The sequence below is a fragment of the Peromyscus maniculatus genome, chromosome 10, assembly GCF_049852395.1.
Source record: "Peromyscus maniculatus bairdii isolate BWxNUB_F1_BW_parent chromosome 10, HU_Pman_BW_mat_3.1, whole genome shotgun sequence".
Taxonomy (NCBI): domain Eukaryota; kingdom Metazoa; phylum Chordata; class Mammalia; order Rodentia; family Cricetidae; genus Peromyscus; species Peromyscus maniculatus.
In genome coordinates, this window is record NC_134861.1 from 27,724,256 (window position 1) to 27,747,179 (window position 22,924).

Genomic DNA, 22,924 nt, shown 5'->3' on the forward strand with positions numbered 1-22,924 from the left:
AGAACAAGCCACAGCAATCAGCTATTACCTCACCAACTCCACGAATCCTCAGCTTAAAATCCTCTGAGTCCTCACTCCCGAGGGCTTCAGTTGAATTGCTGCTTAGTTCCTCTATCCTCGTGCCTAATATACTGTTCTCCACCCAGCCATGTCACTTCCTGGGATTAAAGGCGTGTGTGTTTCCCAGGGAAAGGCATGAGATCTCAAGTGCTGGGATTAAAGGTGTGTGCCACCACTGCCTGACTCTGTTCCCAGTGTGGCCTTGAACTCCCAAGGCCTTGAACTGCCTCCCAAGTGATAGGATTAAAGGTGTGTGCCACCACTGTCTTGGCTTCTATGTTTAATCTAGTGGCTGTTCTGTTCCCTGATCCCCAGATAAGATTATTAGGGTACACAAGATACCATCACACAAAACATTTGAAAATATCAATGTGAAGAGTTTTGGTTTTGTTCCTGTTTTATTCTATTGCAGTGCATTGGAATATTCCAGAAAACAGTTTCTTTCTCCTGGTATAGAAATCTGACTGTTGGGACATTTTCTAGCTCATATTGCAGTCTCAGAGCCAGAAGAATTTTCCTTGTGATCAACCTTAAACATAATCAGAGATTAATGCCCATGACCCTTGATGTTGCTAATACTGAGAGAATGCAGACAGGCTAAGGACAGATATTAGCTCTCCCACCTAATGACATGTTATTAATAGTAATACATGCAACAAGTCAGCCAGAGCCCTGGCTGCCTGCTGTGCACTGAGCATGGGATGCATGGGATATGAATACACTCAAGACCTGCTTGCCACTCGGAAACTGTCCATGTTCTTCTTTGTCAAGTTGCCAATATGTTTCTAATTTTAACCTGCAAGCAAGGAGATAACATGGTATTATTAATTTTCCAGGACTAAAAACAGGATTGAGCAGGCGCATGATAGTTGGGTAGACTCTGTAGAGTGTTTCCAGCTCTCTCTTTTCTTTTTCTCCCCATTCCTTACCCTTAGGTTGCATTTGTTCATTCTTTCATTTCAGTGCTTGGAGCTGTAAGAGGTAAACATCAAGAAGGATATATCTCAATTTCCTAAGAATGTAAAATATATAAATCAAGCAAATTTCCCCATCTAAAAATTTTATATTTTGCTCCAGATTGGTGAGCCACTTTTTTCTTGGTGGGGCCATCCCCAGTACAGAAAGGTATGTTGAAATTGTTAATTTTTTTCTTAGAAAAATGGAGTATCTATAAGAGAACAAATACTATGATAAAAATATTCTAAAATATAAAACTAACAGCACACCTCTGATTTTAGAGCACTTAATCTGATGAACTTAGGATCTGGGAAACAGAGGCACCTCAGTCAGGATCCAGCTGTATCATAAAACAATGTTCAATGGTTCTCTGGGAGTCTCAACTCTTATAGTACACTGCACACTTATCTGGGTGTATATCAAAGTCCTTTAAAACCTGAAATTCTGACAAGAAATGTAGCAAGAACTAAATGGATATGTGGGATCCTGAGATCCTTGGTTATTAAAAGCACTCTTTTAAAAATAGAATTGAAACTGTGCTCACAAATAATGCCTTTTATTTGGCATAGACATGGGAAGAGGTCTTCAAATTAATAAGAATTTAAATATGCAGATTTTCCAAGAAAATCTGATGGGGAGAAAACAGCAAAGATAAAGAGAAAATGTGGGTTAGGGTTCCCAATTCCAAAACCTTTCTGAGCCTTGGCACATAAATGATTGTTTTCCCTAGGGACCAAAGGCCACTGTGGAAAATGCCAAGACTATAGAGCCTTCTGCAAGATTTAAACCCTGTTATTTTGGAGGAAAATTACTTATGAACTCAGTGTCTCAGATTTTTATTTTCTGCTAGAAAATGGGTTCAATAACTCATTCCATTGGGTTCCTCTGAGAAGTAAATTATTTAGTCAATATAAAGAGATAAGAAAATATCTGAGACTTGTTGAGGACTACTTAATGTTAGTAGTTATTACTGTTTTAATAGAGACTGGGGCAGAATGTTTGGGTTATTGTTCTTAATATTCTGGAACTCAATTCAAAGATTAGTTAATGCATTCAGTATTTTCCTTGTATAAAGAGATTTCAGGTCATTTACCTGCAGGAAGCATCTGCCCCAACCTTTACTCCATCATTAACTGGCTACATGTCTTTGAGCAAGGCTTTAAGACACACAGGGCATACCAGAGACATATTTGAAAAATGGGTTCCAAAACTACCATGTCAGCTCTCTGTCAGGGAGACAAAATATCTGACATGATCAATTTAAAAGTAGAAGAGAATAATCTTGACTCACCTTTCAGAGGCTACCTGGTCAATCGGGCCTATGGTGATATGGTACATTACGGCAGAAATACATGACAGAAAAAGCTTGTTTGCCCACTGGCAGTGGGGAAGCAGAGAGAGGAGAGGAGCTGGGGTTGTAATATCCCCCTCAAGGTCATGTTTCCAATGATCTAGCTTTCCTCCATTGAGCCCTACCTCTGAAAGCTTCTGCTAGTTTTCAATCTGACACATGAGCCTTAGGGGAAACATCTAGGATCCAAACCATAACAGTTACAAAGAGGGAGGAGTTGTGTTTCTTTTTTTTTTTATCAAAGTCTAGCACAGTGCCTGAAATTCATTGTTACCACATTAAAAGTGAATAATAACATTTCACCTGAATGAATATGAACTACTGCGTGATGCTTTGTCTTGGAACCCTAAGACTTCTGACAACTTAGACATCTCTAACAACACAATTAAATTTGAGGATTTATTTTGACTAACAATGACTTTTCAAAAGGCAAGCTTTATTGACCAACCATCAGTTGAGTATAAGTTTTTCATGTTGGCATATAGCACAGAGGTACAACATCCAAACAAGAAACAGGGCCTCTTCTTTTGAAAATCTAATAGATTCAGCAAGATTTTAATGCTGTTTGAAGCTGCATCTTTAGCTTGTGGCATGCTGTTTCCCAACATGGTAATACTGACCCATTTAGCTACTAGTGCTTGCTGGAATGGAATAGATACCCTGGGAAGGTCATGTTTGAACATCACATAGAAATAATTGGGCTGCTGTTATTTATTTTTTTAACTGACATAAATCATATATATTTATGGAGTGACCAGTGATGTTTTATTATTTATATGCACTGTGCAATGTCAAAACTAGAGTAAACAGATGTATTTCTTAAAACATGCATTATTTCTTTGTGGTAAAACCATCCAAAATTCTTTCTGATGGCTTTTCAGAAATATGCAGCACATTATCATTGTCTACAAACACCCTGCTTGAATTGGAGTATCTGAGATCATTTTTCTTGTCTCACTGTAGTTTAATTCCCATTGACCAGTAGTTCTCCTTCTTTATCCCTTATATCTCCCAGCCTCTATTCTATTCCCTAGTTCTATGGGATTGACATTCATAGATCCACGTATACATGAGATCATATGGGTCCTTCTGTGCTTGGCTTATTTCACTTACTGCAATGTCCTCTTTTTCCATTCTTATTTTCACAAAGGACAAGATTTTTTGATGGGGTGGAATCCTATTGTGTGTATATATAATACATTTTCTTTGTCCACTTTTCAGCTGATAGACACCCAGATGATCTCTTTTATTCACTATATCTAGTAGAGCTGCAATAATGGAAATACAGATGTTTATTTTTTTTTAAATATACCCAGTAGTGGGATTGCTGGAGCATAAACAAACACCATTTTTAATGTTATAGAAAAATTATGCCATTTAATCACAATGCCTAAAGTAATTTACATTCTCCCCAATATTATACAAAGGCTTCTTTTTCTCCCCATCTTCATTAGCACTTAGTACCTTTTGTCTTCTTATTAATAGCTATTCTCACTGGTTTGGGGTGATGTTGCATTGTCCTGAACCACATTTTATCATCTGTTGACCAGCTGTATGTCTTCATTTGAGATCTGTCTAGTTCTATTGCTCATAGGTGATTGCAATACATACTGAACTGCTTTTGATTGCCGCTCTTCATACACCTTATCAGATGTACAGTGGGTTGTCTCTTCGTTCTGTTTATAATGCTGTGCAGAGGCTTTCTAATGTGATATCATCTCCTTTGTCTATTTTTGCTTTTGTTTCCTGTGTTTTGAAGCCTTCTTGCCCATTCCAATGTTTAAAGCTTTTCTCCCATGTTTTATTTGAGCATCTCATGGTTTCAGGTCTTATACTTAAGTCTGATGAATTGTGGGTTGGTTTATGTTATATTGAAAGATACAGGTCTAATTTTTTCTGCACTTGGATATCAAATTTTCTAGCACCATCTTTGGAAAATATTGTCCTTGCCCTACTCCATGTTCTTGGCTCCTTGTTTTTTGAAGATCAGTGGCTGTAATTACATGGTTTGTTTCTAATCTAAACTGTCTATTTAACTCCATTGGCTTGTGTATCTGATCTCATGCCAATACTAGTTTATGTTGCACTTATTGCAAATAATATGCTATAATGTGACTGATGAGTGTGCATGTGCACATGTGCACATTCACTGATGGTAATCATTTAGCAGAAATGCTAGAGGTCTCACTTTCTTATCTAGGTTTATGTAAATCTCAAAATCTGGGTTATCCTCCATGATTTCAGGACCTGACAGACATGAGAAGCCTAAGCACAGTCATTCTTCAACAGGCTAAGAGCTGCAGCTTTGCTCTGGGAGTTTCAGGGGGAGATGGTTAGATGAGTGGTGGGGAACAATTTGAAGCAGCTTTTTTTTGTTTCTCTGACTGACCATCCATTCATTTGTTTGTTGTAAATGGAAGTTGCTACCCTGCCAGTAACTCCCAAATACCCAGCAGCTGCTTCTCTAATTACCACACAGAGGCTTATGTTAATTATAAATGTTTGGCCTATGGCTCAGGCTTATTATAACTAGCTCTTAGATTTACATTACCACATTTCTATTAACCTATGCATCATCATCTGGGCCTTGGCTTACTGGTTCTTTGGCATCTTGTTCCTTGGATGGCTTGATCAAGTCTTTCCTGAATTCCCCCTATTATATCTCTGTTCGTCTTTCTCACTCAGTCTTATTATGCCTGGCTATAAGCCAAATCAGCTTTTATTATTAACCAGTGAGAATAACATAATACATTCATTGCACATAGAAGCATCCTCACATAGCACTTCACCCTTCCTGTCTAATCGAAAAGGAAGGTTTTAAACTTAACATAGTAAAATTACAAATAATAAAATAGTTATCAAGCAAGAATTACAGTTACAATATCTAGTCTATTTGTACTTGACAAAATCAGAGAAAACATTCAATTGTCTATCCTATCTTGGTGAGTCTAAGGTTTTATATCTAATTTATCCTTTATCATAATTAAGGAAACTATAACTATAATTATCTAGTTTTCAACTCCATCAAAGACCCAAAAAAGAAAATATTACCTGAGTTAGCAGAAAATACAAGCAAGTGACTTCCAAAAAATGTAAGAAATGACAGAAACAGCTGGCTGCCTGGACAGTTATCCAAGGTTTCTCTGTGTTGTTGGGGAATCCAGCATTGGCTTATCGGCCTAGATTATCTGACAGACCTTTTCCAGAAGCAGGAAAATTTGAAAGACTGTCCTACCCTGTCTTGGCAAAGTTCAACAGTCCCCTTTCTTTGTGTTCTGCTTGTCTAGATTGGACAGCATACTTACTGTCAGCAGTTGAGGCAAGGGCAATTTCTTTCCCAACAGGCCAGTTTTGCCAAAAAGAAGACAAACTCCATATGGAGTGTCTTTGGTGACCATCATCCTCTTGGGAGTAGATCGGTGCTGTCAGGAGCAGACATGTCTCACATCAAGAAAAGTCTAAATTATTAAAACATTTTAAATGCCACATTCTATTGGTCTTTGAAGTATTTGAAAATTACCTACCTAGAAAACCTACCATGACTGTAAGTTTGCTCTTATAGATGACTATTAATCTATATTTTTAAATTATATATTAATTAGAATTTTAAATAAGTTGCATAAACATATCTTAAACAAGAGTAGAAATATACAAATAACAAAATTAATTTTAAATTTGTATCAATAAACTAAATCCATATCATATCCATATAAATGTAAAATATTTTGAGATTACAGCTGTTTTGGGGATTAAAGTAGATTCAATAATCTACCCTTTTATCCTATCATTTTTATATCATATACCCCTTTCTTCTTTTAGAAAGAGATTGACTATGACCAATAACAATTTATAACCAACCCCATAAACATCCATAATCTATTTTTTGGGAATGTGGGCATAGTTCTCTAGACTACTTCCTGTTGATTAGGAGCACTGATAATTTTTTGGGACCCTGAGAAAATTTAGGGTAATTGTTAAGTCTTGGATGTGAGGTTTGATCATTTCTGTCAGTAGCCTTGAAGTTGTTTTGAATGTTGGATCATATGAACCATCATTTTTATTGGTCTCTGGTTTCCTTGTTCTGAAACTACATGAACTTTTAAGGTTAACACACATATCTATATTAATAGAAATATAGAGTGTGTATTGTATATAAGCCAGCCAAAGATAATTTTTTGTTTTATGCTTGAGCAGGTAAAATATATGTTACATATCTTGTAGTTGCTTTAAGTTTATTTTCCCATGTCTGTAGTTAGGATTAAAGGGGTCTTCCTCAATCAAACCTGATTTTCCTTAACCCAGAATGAATCCATAGCCTCTTATTTCCTGTGGAAACAAAAACACAACTTCTCCCCCAAAGTGGCATATCTTTTGACTTAAATTTTGGAGTCAAGATATTTTTTAAAATAAATACTGTGGTTATAAGTATAGCTTCCATAACCCAAGTTCTCTTAGTTATTATTTGCTCATTAGCAGTCAAAAAATATAAAGAAAACACATTAAAATATAGAATCCAGACTTTGTGTATTTTCCATCTTTACATGGCTTATCATATTTTCTTTATCTATTTCCTTTTCAAGGAATTTATTATTTTTAAATCTATATTTTTAATCTAAGTTTGTATATATTCTTTCTCTTCTCTCTCCAAAGTCTATGCATATTTTTTCAAACACACAGTGGCCAATTTATAGACCTTTTTGTCTGAATCTGTTGTTAGTGTGTATCTCTGACCCTTTTTGTTCATAGAGCAAAACTCCAAAACCTCCACGTGTTGGCTCAGCTCATGCTGGCAGCTCAAGTACACGGGCAGTAGCCTGTATGAGAGGCAAGAGACTAGGAAGCTGCGCTTAGCTCTGTTTTAGAATCTTTCTTTAAGCTTTCCCAGGTTCTATGTGGATGGAGGTGCCAAATGCTAGGTGCCATATATAAATGAAGTTTCTGTCGTACCAGCAACTCACAAATACCAGGCAGCCACTTCTCAAATTACCATGCAGAGAATTATATTAATTATAAATATTTGACCAATGGCTCAGGCTTATTATTAACTACCTCTTACATTTAAATTAACCTGTTTTTATTAACCTATGTATCGCTGTGTGGTCTGTGGCTTACTGGTCAATTTGCATCTTGCTTCTTGGGTGGCTGGCAGTGTCTTCCCCAGCTCCATCCTTCTTCTCTGTCTTTAGTTTGATTGTGCTGCCTAACCTTATTGGCCAAACAGCTTTATTATCAAACAATGAAAGCAGCATATATTCACAGCATATAGAAGGGTCCTTCCACAGGAGTTTGTTCATTCATTTACTTAAATTTGTTCAGGCATTAAATATGTCTTTCCAGTTTCTCAGTATATGAAATGGACACAGCATTATTCATTACTCATGTCCTTCATACATTTACAGAATGAGAAACTTCAAATTTGCATGTCTGTGAGTCTCCTCATTACAGTGGCTATCTCTAGCCTGAGGCTTCTGTGCTCATTCTTTGAAAGTATTAAGAAATACATTATTGGTGGGTATGTCTTAAATTGTAAAGATGTTAAATTAAACAAAAATATGTAAGTAGACTTTTTATAATCATATGAAATAATTTTATTTCACTTCCTCATCTGCATTTTGATAACTAAGATTTTAAATTTATTTTATTTATTTGTGTGTACATGTGCGTGTGTCTGTCTGTCTGTCTGTCTATTAGAGGACAACAGGAGTCAGTTATTTCCTTCTTCTATGTGTACTGGGCATCAAACTCAGACTGTCAGTCCTGGCAGAAGAACCTTTAGCTTCTGAGCCATCTCACCAGACTGAAAACCCAAGTTTTTAAGTATACTCACCTACTTTTAAAGGTATGATCATTTCATATGGAACTATAATTTTATACTTCTACATGCATTTTGTGTTATAATGAGTAATCATAAAGCTCCAGTAAACATGAGTTTACTCATGAGATGAGTTACTCGGGGAGGTGACATGCCTTGGTGGTGCCCGTTTGTTGGCAGTGGCTTTAACCCGTAACAATATAGGTCAGAATGGTGGCTTCATGTCCTCAGCAAATGGAAGGAAATTAATTTTAACTTTGGAATCTTGTGTCTAGCTACACATTCTTCAAAAATAAAGACAAAACAAATACATTTTAGACATACAAATACTGTTTTCTGTCTCAAATTTTTATTTTTAAAAATTGCTAACTCATATGTTTCTGTAACAATTGGAAAACACAGCAAAATGTAAGAAAAGTTCGGGAGAAAACCAGCCTGAGTGACACACATGTTGCCTGAAGTCATGGAACAATTTATAGTGACTCTCTTTGTTGTGTAATCTAACATGAGGATTGGATATTCATGTAAGTAAAATTATAATTCTATGCAATAAAACAGTGTGTTTAATGGATAACTAAGTTGTACTAAAATTACAGTGGTTTTTATGAGAAAAATAGAAAAACAATGGAATTGCTATAGATTTATTTATAGAAAACTTTTAGTCATGGAGATATGTCACAAAATTAATGGCACATATTACATAAATTGAAACAATGTACAGACAGATTCTAGATCACCAGAGGAAAAAAATCAAGCTCATGGTGAGGGTGAGAGAAGAGTGTAAAGCAGTCTTGTGATCAAATGGAAGCTTGAAGAGAAGAGGGACACAGCGAACACTAGACCTGACTGCAAAAATAATGCCAACTGTATCAGTAATCAAGTAAATGCAATGACAAGTGAGAATCCAACGCAAGTACATCAGCAAAATTACAGCACAGAGCAGAGGTGAGCACTTCCGCTAACAGGTGGAGCTCTATGCTGCTCAATAGAGATCAAAACAAACCCATGTCATCAGGTTAAGGATAAAGCAGAAATGAACACAATGTAAATGCCATCTTCAAGATGGTAGAACAATATTAAAAATAACATGCAGAAGCTCTAAAGGCTTCAAGATGAAGTAAATCAATTAGGAGCAAGCCACCAAAAGACACTTCACCACTGTGAAGTTTATTCATCCTGTAGCAAAGCTAATAATAACTCTGTGAAAAGAAAAATGCAGGCACACAGTGTAGTGTCTTCTTCGTGGGTGTCCAGTGACAGAAGGTCTCACAAGCAAGGAATTAGTGGGTGTGGAAAATGAGTGCTGGAACAGTAGAAGGGAAAATATTTTCATCCTTGTCGTTGTGGGTAAAAATCTATGTCTCTATTAACAGGTGTGGAGCTGGCCAAGGAAATAGAAAGAGGGAGTGAGGGAGGTTAGGAGGGAGCAGAGAGGCAGGGAGGGAATTATACAAGCACTTGGAAACAATCATTTTTGTGTAACTTATTAACCCCACTCTAGTGCATTTTCCTGTAAAGGTGGCTTTATCTCTGCCTAAAAGAACAGCTGATATGTGGTATCCGACTGGGGGAAACATGAAACATTTAATCAGGACATGCTTGATAGTGGGCACAGCTCACCACTCTCGACCCTGCCAGATGTTCCTTTCCCTTCCTCTGCCCTTCTCTCCATCTGAGCAGCCTCCAGTTAAAGGTGTCTTCAGAATGCATGCTCTCGGGTATTAGCTACATACAGACTGTCATCTCTGGTGAAATACATGCAGAATGTATGATTGGCTTTCTTCCATTGAAGTTCAAGGCCCCTGCTAAAACAATACTGCCCAGACCAATTTCAGAATCCCTTCAAGTTTTCTTTATAAACTATCATATCAAGAAAATAGACAAGTCAGCTGAAAATGAAATCAAAGTTGGCCTGTAACAGACAAGGACTTGGAGGGTCAAGCTGATATTAAGCCAGCAGATGAATTTGGATTCTGGAGAGCAGAGGTGAGCACCATTGTGCTGGGGGAACTGAGTGTCTATGCTCAGAATGCATAGCTCTTTCTTCCAAGTGCCTCCAGATATCTAGGCATATATAGTCCGGTATTCTCTAGATACTACCCAAAAGGCAATAAATAAGCACTCAGATCTTTGGAGGGGGCTGTCCCAACTACTGAAGTGTGGATAATAACTTTAGAAAATGTTCTACTTTGTCAATAAGGAGCCAGAGTCCAGGGGAGTTGAGTGACCTGCTCAAAAATGCTTGATACTTTGTCACAGACCTAGGATTAGAACTCTTAAACTACAGCTCTTTTTTTCCCCTGAATTTGCTATGGATCCTTCCAACTCAAAAGAGTGCCTAGTGGGGGGAAACATATTAAAATATGTGTAAATATGATATATTTTGTGTAAATATAATATAATATAATACAATAATATAATATAATACAATATTACAGCTTGCTAATTCAGTAGGTCCTCAGAAAGGTTGTGCTTGGAGCTGGATTCCTGTACACATGGTTATAAGAGCAGAGAATGAATGAGTCCTGCAGTTAAGTCTTCTAATGGAATATGATTCATGATGGCAATAAGTCAGTTAGCTAGTAGGCTCAGCTTCGAAGTAAGCCAGCTTTGGTAACAAACCTCAAAGATCCTTGATAACATTTAGGTCATCAAAAGTCCTAAATGTTCAGCTAGAAATACAGCCCAGGTGTTGGGGCTTTCTGAATCTGGTTTTAGGTTCCCTATGAGTAAGAAGATGTTTAGAAAAAAAAAATGCTTATAGGCTTCGCATTCACTATTGAAATGCAATCCAGACATAGAGCCTAGTCAGCAAAATAATGATTACCACCGCAAATGGGTGTGCTAAGTTGGGTTGTTAGCAATTTATCCAAATTAAGAGTTGGGGCTTTACCATAATCACTTGAGAAGTATGCCATTCATAGCTTCATTTATTTTCACATGTGATGCTCATCCTAATTTCTAAGTTTACTACCATCCCCTTCCAAAATATAAACACATTCTATTGAAAGCTCCATCACAGAGTCTGTGAAGTCAGAAGGTAACTACAGCTCTGTATGTGCTGCTTCGTCTCAGAAAGCCCTAGACTTGGGGATTTTATTTAAGTTTTGAGTCTTTAGGCATTTCCTCCACCACTGGTATATTATTGAGTATGGAATCTATTCAGATCTGCACTACCACACACATGTTTAAAACTTAATAGAGGAAACAATTCAAGTGGCAAGGCCATAGAAACCTAAGGGTATGTGTAGTACTGGGGGGCTGGCATTGTGAGCTACTGCAATCCCCAAGACTGAATGAACAAAGGAAGGGGTTATGCTTAGAGACTCCAGAGAGGCTGGCCCCTCAGAAAGCTGGGGACACAGACATGCTAACAGGAGTCTAAAAAGGGAGTATGCGCACCCACAATGACTGCCAGGGAGGAGACTGAATGAATAAGCCTCCACCTATCCCTTACCCTGTTTTCAGATCTTCAGTCCTGGGGCCATTAGTCAACTCTTGGCTAGAGAGGCAGTGGTCCCTGGATCATCTGTCAGCATGTTTACCTACAGCAAGCCAGAGTTAGTAGATAGTAGATCCAGAAGGATGTGTCTCGGAAACAAAGAGTCACTATCTCACAGGTTGTTGAACTCAGTTTCTGCTTCTAGACTACAGCTTAAAATAACCCACATTACATGCTTTCACTGATTGGTTTTAAGGTTCTTTCACCCCACAAGTCAAGTTATCTGAGGAACTTGCTCCATTTCACTTTAGTAATCTTTTCTAAAGTGGTGACTGGGCCGTCTCAGTTGTTAGAAACCAGGCACTTTCCCAGTCTGCCTTCAGTGACTCAGCACTAGCTGCCAGCCACCAAATGCTATACTGGTACCCTTTAAAAGGCCTGGCCATCACAGACAGACCTCTCTCTTGTTCTCTCACTCTGTCTGTCTCTCTGTCTGTCTGTCTTTCTCTGTCTCTCTCTCTTTTTCTTGTTCCTGCTACCAGACGGCCTTTCAACCCTCCAATAAACCCCTTATATGAAATCTGTTGCTTGCTGTGGTCTTTGTGGCATACCTTGGCCTCACGCTGCCAAGGTACTTCTCCCCATCAACCTTAACATTAGTTATTAATGCTCTTAAGGTCTTCACAGCAAAGAGTGGCAGCTTGGATATTCTAGTTTCATGGTAACTTGGTGGTTTTCCAGGTAATATATTCAAATTCAGAATGAGGGCTTTACTATAAACACTTGGGAGGTATACCATTCACAGCTTCATTTATTTTCACTTGTAATATTCATCCTAATTTCTAAGATGTTTATTATCATTTCCTTCCAAAATACAAATATAAATTCTATTAGAAAGTTAAGTCAGAGAGTTCTGTCATGTTAGAAGTCAATGTATACAGTGTTACTTTTCTGAGTGGGAGCCACAGTAGTCCTGGATACATAGTGTACCATCTTGGAACGTCAGAACATAGCTATCTCATGATCACCAGCTCTCTAGAAAATGTTTAAGTCTTTGACATCACAACTTGAGAAGCAGGTCAGAGTCTGAAAGAAATCACTGGTTAAAATGCAAATTAGAAGAGGTAGACTGAGAGTACTCAAGGGGTTAAAAGATCATTATAGTCCTGGGGAAACTGGACAGAAGAAAAAAAAAAAGAATGTTGTTGCTAATGGTGTTGAGGGAAGGGACCCAGATGGTATGTATTTACCTTTTTTTCCTATTTCCAGTTCAGTGCAGCATGAAGTTCAAACCGATGTTCATACTTGAAACTGATGAGTGTATTCCTTTCTCCTCTGTGGCTTTCATGGACAGTCATACTAGGGAGCCATTGCTCTATGTACAGATCTAGGTCATAATTTAATCTTTATCACCATGTTTCCTCCTATACAAAGAAAGGGAATGAGAAAGCCAGTTGCATGCTTCACACTAGTTCTAAAAATCATAATGAAGAATTTTGAGACTCTTGGAAGTAGTCATGCATCCTATCATAAGTAAAATGCCAGGGATGGCGGGAATGTTAGGATGATCAGACCAAAAATTTAAAATGTAAATCCCACTTGAACAACTTAAATCCAAAGTAAAAAGAAATGAAGAAATAGTTTTTAAAAAATTAAAAATTACAGCAGAAACCAATGAAATTGAAAACAGAAAATCCACCAAGACCAAGCAAGGCCAGTGGTTAATTATGAATATTAACCTTACATGTTCGTTTGAGTGGGTTGAAGGTTGCCAGACTAGCTGGAAAGTATTTCTGCTGAGGATACCTACCTATCAAGGTATGTTTGGAACAATTTGATTTAAAACATTGCACTGAGTGGTAAAGGTGATCACCCTCACCATTGTCATTGAGCATGATCAATCAAGGAGGCCAGGTTCGCTCTTTATCTTTTAGATCTAGGACATCTATTTTTTTCTTCCTCTCAGATATCATCACCCTGAAAACTCAGAATTTTTAGACCCAGGGTCTTATACCAACAGCCCCTGAAGTTCTTGGGCTTTGGATTCATGATTTATATCACCCACTTTATGCTAGGTCTCCAGCTCCAGACAAGTTCTCAGCATCAATAATTCCTTCAACTAATTCCTTGAATCTACCTCATTTATTTCTCTGTCTCTGTCATCCATTTATCTGTCTGTCTGGGCAGCTGTGGTGGTTTGAATAAGAATCACCCCCATTGTCTCACAAATTTGAATGCTTAGTCACCAGGGAGTGTCACCATTTGAAAGGATTAGGAGGTATAGGCTTTGTTAAAGGAAGTGTGTCACTGGGAGTAGGCTAAGAGGTTTCAAAAGCTCATGCCATGGCCAGTCTCTCTCTCTCTCTCTCTCTCTCTCTCTCTCTCTCTCTCTCTCTCTCTCTCTCTCTCTCTCTGCCTTTGAATTGGGATGTAGCTCTCAGCTACTGCTTCAGACCTACCTGCATGCCACCATGATCCGTGCCATGATGATAATGGACTAAAGCTCTGAAACTGTAAGCAAGTCTCCAGTTAAATGTTTTCTTTTATACAAGCTGCCTTGGTCATGGTGTTTCCTCCTGGCAATAAAATCAAATCTGAAGTTGGTACCAGGGACTGAGGAATGTGGAAGGCTTTGGGACTTGGGACTAGAAAAATAATTGGATGCGTTAAGCAGGGTTTGATGGGCCATCCTACTAGGAGCATGAAAGCAATGGTGCTAAGGGTGATTTAAACTGTGGGGGCCCAGCTGAAGAAATTTCAGAGGAGAAAATACTTAAGTGGCCTAGAGACTATTCTTGTGATATTTTGGCCAAGAATGTGGCTGCTTTTTGCTCTTGTCCTAAATATCTGCTTGAAGCTAAATTAAAGAGTTTAGGATTAATGGTATTTCTAGAAAGTATTACAAGATAGCCTAGTATTGGCTCTGATGTGTGGTGATTAGTGGCCAGTCTTATGTAGATCTATAATGAAAAGATGTAAATTGGGGAGAAAAGGAGCACCAGGAAGTATAACAGAGCTATATTCAGTGCTCAAGGAGAAAAAAAACAGGAAGAAAAGCCTGATGCTAAATAGATTAAAGGGAGTGGTGGCCTCAGGGCGAGACCCCACCAAGCTAAGCTTCCAACTTGTGGAAAAGTATTAAAGAAAAGCTTAAGCAGTGAAGGAAAACATCAACAGAAAAGTGATGCAGATGTAACTGAAGGAGGGGTCAGGTTTCAGCCCCATCAAACAGCAGAGCTTAGCAGCTTCAGCCACACTGTTCGGTTCTGGCTTTAAAGCTGAGGATATAAGAAAGGGTTGTGGAATCTCCCTCTCAGCAGCTAAGAAAAGCCACTGAGGCCAGGTGTGTGTCAGGGGTTTCCATGCATGGAGGCCTACAGAAGCCATTGTGTGAAGCTGTAAAGGTAAAGCCTAGATTGCCTTGGAGACCCCAAGATGATGGAGATTTCAGAGCCATGGGATACCTGCCAAGAAGAGCTGCAGATGTGGAGTGGAACCAGCCCAAGAGAGAGACAAGTATGATGCCTTCAACAGACCTGAAAGGAGCTGGAATTCTGCGGAGTGCTTTGACATGCAGAGTTCGGAGTTGTCCTGCTGGTTTTGTGTCTTGCTTTGATCCATCATTTCCTGACTGTGCTCCCTTTTCTACCTGTTGGAATGGTAATGTAGAGTCTGTGTCAATATATTTTGGAAGTGTGTGATCTGCTTTTTGGTTTTGATTTTATAGGGGGTGATAATTAAGAGATTGCTCTCTGTCTCAGAAGAGAATTTGGACTTTGGACTTCAAAACGTGTTGAGACTGTGAAAGATTATTGGTACTTTTGAAGTTCAACTGAATGTATTTTTCATTATGATGTGGCTATAAGCCTATGGGTCCTAGGGAGTGCTGATTTGAATAAGAAAGATTCCCATAGGCTCATACATTTGAATGGTTAGTCACAGGGAAGTGTAACTATTTGAAAGGATTAGGATTAGGTGTGAACTTGTTGGAATAAGTGTGTCACTGGGAGTGGACTTTGAGGTTTTTCAAAAGCCCAAGTAAACCTGGAATTCTCTCTCTTTTCCTGTGGACTAGGATGCAGCTCTCAGTTACTGCTCCAGTGCTGAATCATTTACTCATTAAAAGAAAGAAACCTATAATTATGTGAGTCCAGCTGCAAGTTAACTGAGCAAGACACAGCCTGAGTTCATTGAGATCTGAACCAATAAGGACAGAACTCTTGTGGGTCAGTCCATGACAGTAGGAGACCAGGTAAAAGTGTGGAATTCCAATTTTACTGTGAGAAGACTTGTGTGTCCTTTTGGAGTGCACCACACATCTTTCCAAGATGTGACTAACCAATAATAATTGACACTCAGATTCATATTCTAATCATCTTGCCAGAATTCCACTAATATTATGAATGGTTATGGGAATGTGTGGTTGGGTATGAAAGCAAACCCTGGACCTACTCAAAAACTTAAGGAAGCTTCCTTTTGAAACCTCATTATCCACACCCATCCTACTGCATAATAAAATTTTCAAACTTTATGTGAGTTTTTTATGAGACCACTTACTGTTTTCCCCCATAATGTACCATAAGTTAACATCTATAAGCTAAAAAATTCAAATTCTCCCAGGCAAGAATAGTTATGCAGAAAGATTAAATAGAATACTATTGCATGTGGGAGTTTCTGGGAACAGAAAGTGTAGAATATTCTTTCTGGGATTTTTATGTTTTTGTCCAAAAGTTCCTTTCATTATTGGGCTCATTATTATAGATGAGTTTCAAGCAGATTCATTGGGGGTCACAGGATTGAGGAAAGAATGAAAGCCCTTTTCACTATGATCACTTCTAAATTTTTAGAAAGAGAACCAGTCTCCATGCATTGAGACATGCAGAAATTCCATGAATTCAATAAAAAATGATGAGGTGGCTCCTTCAACAAATCTTTGAGTATCAACTTATTGATATCTCTCTATATCTATCTATCATCTATCATCTATCTATCCACCTACTTACTTATCTATGTATCTGTTTATATAGAAATATATTTCATTCAATAAATGTTTAATGATTGTAGTTCATTGAATGAAACAACAGTGAAGCAGAGAGATTGGTGGGGTGGGGGCATTTGGTAAATGATCCTGTCAGGCCAGGAAATGACAGAGAGGAGAAAATGAAAAGATAAATAGTGTTATTTGTGATAGACTGTATTTCTGCATAAGACTTTGTGCAGAACTGATACCACCCTGAGAAAAGAAGATTGATACAGTTAAATAAAAGAAGAAATACTCTTTATTCACACAATTTAGTTCAGAATAAATGGAAAGAGCTTTTAAATTATGAATTCTGCAGCAACAAAACTTATGGAAGCAGTTTCTTTAAAGCCCCAGAGAAATTACTGTGGTTTTCATCTTAAGGTCGACATCGGCTTTGAATAGCAGCCTGAGAGAGCTTGAAGATTCCTCTCTGTTCTCTCATTCCCTCCCTCTAGCCATCCAGTGTTGGAAACCTTTTCATTTCAGACACCAATTGAGTGTGTCTGCCAGGGAGAAAGTTTTTACTAGATTCCCTTCTCCCTCCTCTCTCTGATGCACAAAGTTGGAGTCAGACCTCTGGCCAATAGCAGAGCATTGATGAATCCCTACACTGCCCAGCACATAAAATATTTATACTTAGAGAAAGCTAGACTAAGTAGTTAGGAGAGTATTGTGCATCACAGAAGCCAGTGCCGCTCCAAAATCATAGACAATGTTCACAAATGCTCCTCTGTAGAGATTGAAAAGGAAGCGGCAATTTCCACAGCACTGGATTGCCTTGTCATGTCCCTTAACTGGTGTGTGCTATGGGTCATCTGAAATCACAGTTTGCTTGACTGAAGAGACAGAGAGGGTTTTGATTATTGAGCTATTTAATTATTTACTTATTTTAACCATAATCAAAGGCATCGATTTCTGGATGGGAGGGGCAGGTTCTAAATAGTAGGCAAGAGTTTCCTTCCTATAGATTCTGTAGTGTGGAGTGAAGCTATGAAGGCTTTGACCTCCAGGATGACTTTGAGCAGGAGATCTGAGGAAAGCCTCAATATGACATAGAATTTTGGAGAGAGGGCCTGAGTTTTGATATTGAGGACACTCAGAGGAAAGCAGAGGACAAGGAGAAAGACACAGACAGAGCAGGCCTACTGACCCCAAGCAATGCTTGACTGGTCCTCCTGGCCCAACCTTGCAGCCATGGCCTCTCCATCAGCAGCAAGGGGCAGCAAGGGCTTTCCTTTTAGTTGAAAGCAGAGAATGAGCTGAGCAGGCAGTTCAGAGGGTCATTAGAAAGCATCAAAGGAGGCAGCCTCATGATGGTAATAAGACGGCTGTGAGGAAATAAAGTGGGCATTGATCTGCACTATCGAGTGTGACATTTTAACCAAAGCTAAAAGCCAAGAGCAAATCCAGCCCTGTATTCATCTGCCTGCCTGTTTTAGTAAATTGTCTTCCCCTCCCCCCAAACCACTGGCCTCAGAGGTCACTTCATATTAGCTGGCTTGTTAATACTGAGGCAATCAATACTTAATCAACAAGTAATGGGATTTCGCAGTCATCCTGTATGATCTTTCAATAAAGCCCCGAATCCATCTCGGCCCATTCCAAGACTAACGAAAGGTGTGCAGTTGCAGCAGACCCTGGATTTGATGGTCTGATGCTCCTCGGCTGATCTGCATCTTATTAAGATACCAGGCAGCCACTGTCCTTCACCCTTTTGTTTCCTGATCCCCACAGAGCACAGCATGGCACGAAATCCAGCCGACTAAGATTTTATATGCATCAGTAAGAAAATTCAGATTTCCTTCCAGCTTAGGGTTTAGACCTCTTTGATAGTGTTATATAATTAAAAAGTGAATAAATAAAGGACTGGAGAGAGATGCATATCAGAAAAGGGGGGGAATCTTAAAAAGGGAAATGGCTGTTTTAATATATAATATTAAGTCAGGGAGCTAGAATCCCCATATGTCCCAATTATTGAATAGTAGACTGCCCAAGCACTTCTCTGAATGAGCTCAGTGCATGGTGGGGTGAGAGGCACAGAGCATGGCACTGGCTCTAAACATGCAAAGGAGTGTCAAAGGGGACATTTAGACGCTGCTCTTCGGAAGGAAAGGGATTTTGTGCCATGGGACTTAGGCTGCAGGACTTCCATAATGCTTGGAATATGGTTAATTTCTTTTTGTCTTTTTGAAATACTGCAATAGGATTTTGTAGAGGCCTCAAGGAGATGGGGTCTTGTTCAGAAAGACACATTGTTGTGTCATACTCCTCAGGACAGATGTTTTTTGTGAATTAAGTTTTTGCTCCTGTCTGACATTTCTGTTTTCAGGCTCAGAACAGTGTTTGACTCAATGGTGACAATCCAGGCTTATAAAAAAAAAATCAATGAAAGATGAAAAGATGAGAATGTTAGTTTAGGAATACAACCTTAAGTACATAACCTATCAGGTAATTGGTCAAATGATAGTCTTTCCAATTATAGGAAAGAAGCTATATTTTGAGAAAACACATTGTCAATCACAGAACGAAATCCAGAGGAATTAGGGGGAATCTATGAATACCGAAAGGTCCCAGGATCTAGCACTGTATTCCATGGAACTCCACAAAGCACTGTGCTTCAATTATGCACCAATGACCAAATATGCTGTGTCTGTTAAGCACTCTTTTATGGCAATTTAAAAAGCAGGTATTCCTTGAGCTGGAACTGACCTGAATGACTCCTTTCTGAGAAGTAGCTTTCATGGTACCAGAATGTGCCAGGCAAACACTAATCTAGCTTCCCAAAATCTAGTACTAAAACCCTAGCCAACTACACAGTGCTGGTGAAGCAATGGATATTGGGGGGAAAGCTACAACCACTACTCTTTTAAGCCAGAATAATCTCTAACAACAATCTAAACATTGGTTCTCACACCCACAGAAAAATATAGTTCTCACCTCTCATCAAGGAAACTTCACTTTGCAACAAAAAATCACAACCAATCAAAATGTAGAGCTGTGGGGCCCAATCCCAAGGGATATATCTCCAAAACACAATTACATATAAGTCCTAGGGAACATTGTGGAAAAGGGGGTAAAAAGATTACAAGAACCATAGAATCAGGGAGTTAGCTGTGAGGCTGTGACACTTAGTAATATCAGAGCTATATGTATAGAGTCTCAACAACATGACTACCTAAAACAAGCTAAACAAGGACAGTTAGACATCGACAGACATGCCAAAGTGGATGTAAGAAAGCCCATGAGGCCTCAACATTACACAAAGTAATACAGACAACCAAAAATGCTGAGAGTGGAAGAAACAGTCCCTAGGGAAAACACACCAATTGATTACCCAATACCAAATGGTCAACTTTGAAAACATATATACAAGTAACATTTTATAGACTGAGATGATTGTGTTTAGGAATATATATGTGTGTGTATATGTATGTATGTAACAGTAGTTAGAGAAAAAAGAAGCCATGAGTTTGGAAAGAGCAAGGAAGTATATATGGAAGCATTTGGAATGAGGAAAAGGAAGGAAGAATGATGTAATTATGTTATAGTATAAAAAAAATAAAAGAAAAAGAAAACCAGGTATTATCAGTATTTTCACTATATAGATAAATGCATTGAGACTCAGAAAGTGCTTCAATGAAGATAGGGAAGAGAAGAGAGCTAAACTCACAGGAACTGAGACCAGATGCATTTTATAAACTAAGATACATTCTGTTTCTGCCCTTTACAAGGGCTTTGATATGGAGCATAGCTCCTGAAGTTTTCCAACCCCAAAGTCCCAGTTCCCTAGTCAGTATATCCAGAGTCATAATCATTCTTATGACTTTGAGCTAAGGAGGCCCTGAGTGAGTATGATAGGGAGTTTGGCTGGAACACTCTCCAAATGTTAGTTCTAGTGTCCTCGTGCCATTATTATTTGTCATAGCTGCTTTGATGGGCCCTGGGAGTAATTGTTCTAGAATACTTCTTTGTTTAGACTATAGGCTGACCTGATGCTCTCCTAAATGACACGACTTTCCTTTAATGTTTATAACTTCCATTATGCAATAGTGTTTTACGTGAGACCTAGGATCATTTCTAGCTCTTTTTGTTGATAGTTTATAAACACAGTTCCCAGGCAGGCTGAGAGAAGCAGTGAGTACCCAGATGACTCCCCAAAATGTATTACCCTTGTATTTCCTGGAGCTGGAATATTAGGCAAGGCCATTGGCTTAGTCCCAGTTCTGTCCTGAAGAACTGATACCATGACCAAAGCAACTCTTAGAAAGAAAACATTTAACTAGGGACTTGGTAACAGTTTCACTGTGCTGTGGAGAATGGCAGCATGTAGGCAGGCACTGAAGCAGTAGCTGAGAGCTACATCCTGTTGCCATGAGCACAGAGAGAGAGAAGGAGAGAGAGAGACAGAGAGACAGAGAGAGAGAGAGAGAGACAGAGACAGAGACAGAGATAGAGAGAGAGACAGAATGAAAGTGACTCTGGGTTTGGCATGGACTTTTGAAACTTCAAAGTCCAACCCCAGCAGCAGACTTATTCCAACAAAGCCACTCCTCACAGTCCTTTTAGTTCTTCCAAATAGTGCCACTCCCTGGTGGCTAAGCATTCAAATATATGAGCCTATGGGGTCCATTCTTATTGAAATCACCACATTCCATCCCCTAGCTCCCATAGGCTTATAGCCACATCATAATGAAAAAATGCATACAGCTGTGCTTCAAAAGTGCCAGTAATCTTTCACAGCCTCAACACTATTTGAAGTCCAAAGTCCAAAGTCTCTTCTGAGACAGAACAATCTCTTAACTGTCACCCCCTGTAAAATGAAAAACCAAAAAGCAGATTGCATACTTGCAGTCTACACTGGCACAGAATCTACTTTACTATTCCAAAAGGGAGGAAAGGGAGCACAGTGAGGAAACAGTGGATCAAAGCAAGACTGAAAACCGGCAGGGCAGCTCCAGAATCGGCATCTCCATGTCTCATGTCAAAGCTCTCCTCAGATCTTCAACTCCTTTCAGTTTGTCGATGTGGACACACTTCTCTCTCTTGGGCTCCCCCCATCTGCAGCTCTTCTTGGCAGGTATCCCATGGCTCTGGGACATACTTTCTCCAATAAGGAAGCCACACCTCCTAATCCTTCTATTCCTTTCAAATAGTGCCACTCCCTGGCTACTAAGCATTCTAATATGTGAACTTATGAGGGAACATTCTCATTCAAACCACCACATCAAAGAAGGAGGTTTTGTCTCCTGCCAACATTAATGCTATGTTGGAGGTAGCTGTCTGGATTATTATGTTAAAATATTCCTGGACAGCCTCAAAACAGAGAAAAAATACCAAAGAACCCTTGTGCTGTGTTACCTACCTATTGCTGTATAGCACATCATTCCCCAGCTTAACAGATTAAAGCAGCAAATGTTTATTTTTTTTAATAGCTTTTAGGAGTTGGACATTTAGAAGCAGCTTGACTGGATGATTCTAGCTCATCCAACTTCATAAGGCTGCAGGCCAGTTTTCTGTAAAGTCTGTGTTTATTGAAGACTAGGCTGGAAACAGAGGCTCCGCTGGGGCAGTGGGTCACCCAAAATGGCCATTAGTAACTAGGTCTCTAGGAGCGGTTGGCTGGAAGCCTTAGTTCCTTTCAGGGAAGTCCTTGCAGCACAGCAGTGGGCTTTCATAGTACCTGTGATCGAAGAAAACAATGTATAAAGAGAGAGAGAAGTCGATGACTGATTGAATGATTGATAACTTGGCAATGGATATTAAACATCACTTCTACAGTTTAAACTCAGAAGTTATTTACCATCACCTTTATTTTCCAGATTTATCACATATAGCAACTACAATGAAGCCAACTAGAAAGCTGGTTGCTATCACATGAACAAGATCTGTCTGTAATGACTGAAAGAGTGAAAGTAATGACATGTGATGTTGTTAACTTAATTGTTTAAGCCTTGTCATATTGACCTTAAAGTTAAACAGTGCTTTTTATGTAAAAAAAATTATTAAATGTGTGTGATCTGTTTCCTTTCTACTTGTTCAGATGCCCATCCCTTGTCTCCTTGCTACACGACTATTGAATAAGGACTATGTCTCCTTGGCCAACTCTCAGGTACCATAGAAACATGCATGAAAACAACAAGTGGAATATGAGTCAAAGAGATTAATATCAAAAAGTTCTATTGGGGATCAAAAGAACAAATTAAAAGGGGTGGAAAAAGCAACAAAATGTATCCACAGCCAGAGATAATGCTTATTATCTCTTTATTCAAAGGGGTTCCA

At 38.8% G+C, this 22,924-nt stretch overlaps 1 long non-coding RNA gene across 1 annotated transcript; it reads left to right on the plus strand.

Moving 5' to 3' along the window:
* Nucleotides 1-914: 914 nt before the first annotated feature.
* LOC143267580 (uncharacterized) lies at nucleotides 915-22,924 on the plus strand. The gene is made up of 3 exons (XR_013042854.1): nucleotides 915-1,041; nucleotides 1,138-1,185; nucleotides 22,465-22,924. It is a non-coding gene; the product is annotated as an uncharacterized LOC143267580 (long non-coding RNA).